Genomic DNA, 4130 nt, shown 5'->3' on the forward strand with positions numbered 1-4130 from the left:
TTAGGAGCGTTGTGAGGGTTTTTTGGGGGGGTTATGAGGGTTTTTTTGAGGGTTTTTTGGGAGGTTGTGAGATTTTGGGGAGAGGACTTGAGGGGGTTTTTTTTTTGAGGGGTTTTGAGGCGTTTTTGGGGGGTTATGAGGAGTTTTTTGAGGGGTTATGAGGGTTTTTTTGAGCATTGTGAGAGGTTTTTTAGGGGGTTATGAAGGTCTTTTTTGTGAGGTTTTTTTTGGGCGGGTTATGAGGTGTTTTTTGGGAGGTTGTGAAGAGATTTTGGGGAGAGGACTCGAGAGTTTTTTGAGGGATTTTGAGGCGTTATTGAGGGGGTTATGAAGGTTTTTTTTGAGCATTGTGAGAGGTTTTTTGGGGGGTTATAAGGGTCTTTCTTGGAGACTTGTGAGGGTTTTTTGGGGGTTTTTTGGGGTTTTTTTGGGAAGTTGTGAGGAGACGACTTGAGGGGTTTTTTGAGGGGTTTTGAGGCGTTTTTGGGGGGGTTATGAGGAGTTTTTTGAGGGGTTATGAGGGTTTTTTTGAGCATTGTGAGAGGTTTTTTGGGGGGTTATAAGGGTCTTTCTTGGAGCTTAGTGAGGGTTTTTTTGGGGAGGTTATGAGGGGTTTTTTGAGGGGTTTTTTGGCTTTTTTTTAGCATTGTGAGAGGTTTTTTAGGGGGTTATAAGGGTCTTTTTAGGAGCGTTGTGAGGGGTTTTTTGAGGGTTTTTTGGGAGGTTGTGAGGGAATTTTGGGAAGAAGACTCGAGGGGTTTTTTGAGGGGTTTTGAGGCGTTTTTGTGGGGGTTATGAGGGTTTTTTGGGGTGGTTATAAAGGTTTTTTTGGGAGTTAGAAGGGGTTTTTAGGAGCCCCCGAGCTGGGGGAAGGCTCCAGGCCGTGCCTAAGCCGACAGTGCCACCTGCTGCCACCGGGCTGGGGACAGCGACAGCGACAGCTCGGCCCTGGGGGGACCGGAGCTCCTTCCCTTCCTCGGGAGGAGATTTGTGAGGTCAAGGGGGCACAAGCCTCAAAAAAACAATAAAAAACCTTAAAAATCCTCACCAAAAAAAAACCCCTCAAAAATCATCACGACCACTAGAAAAATCCACTCATAATCCACCCCCCCCCCAAAAAATTCAAAAAGTTCATCATAACCACCCAAAAATCCCTTAAAAAACCTTTCATAATCCCCTCAGAAACTCCCTCACAATCCCCCCAAAATCTCCTCACAAAGCCCTAAAAATCTCCTCACAAGCCCCCCTAAAATCTCACAATCCCCCTAAAATCTCCTCACAATCCCCCAAAAATCTCCTCACAATCCCCCAAAAATCTCTTCACAAACCCCCCAAAAATCTCCTCACAACCCCCCCAAAAATCTCCTCACAAACCCCCAAAAATCTCTCACGATCCCCCAAAAATCTCTCACGATCCCCCAAAAATCTCTTCACAAAGCCCCCAAAAATCTCCTCACAACTCCCCAAAAATCTCCTCACAACTCCCCAAAAATCTCCTCACAACTCCCCCAAAAATCTCCTCACAAAGCCCCCAAAAATCTCCTCACAAAGCCCCCAAAAATCTCCTCACAATCCCCCAAAAATCTCCTCACAACCCCCCCAAAAATCTCTTCACAAAGCCCCCAAAAATCTCTTCACAAAGCCCCCAAAAATCTCCTCACAAACCCCCCTAAAATCTCCTAACAACCCCCCAAAAATCTCCTCACAAAGCCCCCAAAATCTCCTCACGATTCCACAAAAATCTCCTCACAATCTCCCCAAAAATCTCCTCACAAGCTCCCCAAAAATCTCCTCACAACCCCCCCAAAAATCTCCTCACAAGCTCCCCAAAAATCTCCTCACAACCCCCCCAAAAATCTCCTCACAAAGCCCCAAAAATCTCCTCACAACCCCCCAAAAACTCCTCACAAAGCCCCAAAAATCTCCTCACAAACCCCCCAAAAATCTCCTCACAAACCCTCCAAAAATCTCTTCAAAAACCCCCCAAAAATCTCCTCACAAGCCCCCAAAAATCTCCTCACAACCCCCCCAAAAATCTCCTCACAATCCCCCAAAAATCTCCTCACAAAGCCCCCAAAAATCTCCTCACGATCCCCCAAAAATCTCCTCACAAGCCCCCAAAAATCTCCTCACGATCCCCCAAAAATCTCCTCACAAAGCCCCCAAAAATCTCCTCACAAAGCCCCAAAAATCTCCTCACAAACCCCCCAAAAATCTCCTCACAAAGCCCCCAAAAAATCTCCTCACAAGCCCCCCAAAAATCCCCTCAAAATCCCCCCAAAAACCCCTCAAAAATCCCCCCAAACGTTCCAGGTGTGAGAACCAGAGAGAAGCCGTGGAGAGCCCTGAAGTCAATCATATTTTTTATTAAATATACATCCTCTCTCTTGGCACAAATCTTAAAATATATAAACATTATATAACAAAGTGTCTTCACTGCAATAAAATAGAATCCAGATCCAAGAAAAGCCGTCAAAATCGACACGCACACGATGGATGGTGAGGGCACGGGAAAAGGCAATTAACAGTGTTTGTTTGTGCTAATTAATTAATTAATAGATGCATAGACCACACAGGCAGGGACCGGTGCTGGGACACCCTGCAGCTCGTGGAGATTTTTGGGGGGAAATGTGGAGAAAAAAGGGGGGAAAGAGGGAAAAGGGTAAGGAAGGGGAGAGGGAAAAGGGGAGGGAAAAAGGGGGAGGGAAAAAGGGGGAGGGGAAAAGGGGGAAAGGAAAAAGGGGGGAGGGAAAAAGGGGGAGGGAAAAAGGGGGAGGGAAAAAAGGGGGAGGGAAAAAGGGGGAGGGAAAAAGGGGGAGGGAAAAAGGGGGAGGGAAAAAAGGGGGAAAGGAAAAAGGGGGAAAGGAAAAAGGGGGAGGGAAAAAGGGGGAGGGAAAAAGGGGGGAGGGAAAAAAGGGGGAGGGAAAAAGGGAAAAATGGGGGGGGAAGGGAAAAATGGGGGGGGGGAAAGGGGAAAAATGGGGGGAAAAGCGGGAAAAATGGGGGGAAAAGGGGGAAAAATGGGGGGGAAGGGAAAAATGGGGGGGGGAAGGGAAAAATGGGGGGGAGACTGAGGGGGGAAAGGGAAAAGGGGGAAAGGGAAAGGGGGAAAGGGAAAAGGGGGAAAGGGAAAAAGGGGGAAAGGGGAAAAGGGGGAAAGGGAAAAGGGGGAAAGGGGAAAAGGGGGAAAGGGAAAAGGGAAAAATGGGGGGGAAAAGGGAAAAAATGGGGGGGAAAAGGGAAAAATGGGGGGAAAAGGGAAAAATGGGGCAAAAAGGGAAAAATGGGGCAAAAGGAAAAAATGGGGGGGGAGACTGAGGGGGAAAGGAAAAGGGGGGAAAGGAAAAGGGGGAAAGGAAAAGGGGGAAAGGAAAAGGGGGAAAGGAAAAGGGGGAAAGGGGAAAGGAAAGAGGGGAAAGGGGGGAAGGGAAAGGGAAAGGGGGGAAAGAAAAAATAAGTGGGGGGAAAATGGCGTGAAAAAAGGGTAAAAAGGGGTGAAAAAAAGGGAAAAAAGAGGGTGAAAAAAGGGGGAAATCAGCCCCTAGAAGGTATAAAGTGAAGATGCCAAACCAGCCAAGGAGTTCAGGGAAGTTCCCCAAAACCATCCCATGGTGCCTGAAGCTCCTGGAGCATCCAGGCTGTGAGGGGAAAACGTGCTTGGGCTGCTGGAAAAGCTCCAAAAAGCTGCAATTTTGACGTCTTGGGTGCATTTTTTTGGACCTGGGTTTTCTCGAAGTGCCAGTGCGGGGCTCAAAGGTGCAGGAAGAAGCAGGAGGAGGGAGAGGAAAAGAAAAACAAAAAGCACAAATTTGGTGGTGATGCTTTAAGGATCCGTGAGAAAGGGGAGTGGGAAATTAAATTTGAGAGGAATAAAGTGAAAAAATTAGCGGAATTGCAGGAAAGGAGAAAAGAAAAAAAAAGAAAAAGGGGGAAAACTCCTGTTTTGAGTTGTTTCCTTTCTCAGAGCTCTTCCTGGCCAGCACATTTCAGAAAAAATCTGGAACGTGTGTGAATCCATGCAGGGAAGAAGAGAAGGGAAGGGAACACTCTGTTTCCCCTTTTCTACATTCAGAAAAAAAGGGGAAAAAAAAGCTTTTTAAACCAACCCAAAGCAGCAACAGGCTCTGAGA

Source organism: Haemorhous mexicanus, chromosome 29 (genome assembly GCF_027477595.1).
Source record: "Haemorhous mexicanus isolate bHaeMex1 chromosome 29, bHaeMex1.pri, whole genome shotgun sequence".
NCBI classification, from domain to species: Eukaryota; Metazoa; Chordata; class Aves; order Passeriformes; family Fringillidae; genus Haemorhous; species Haemorhous mexicanus.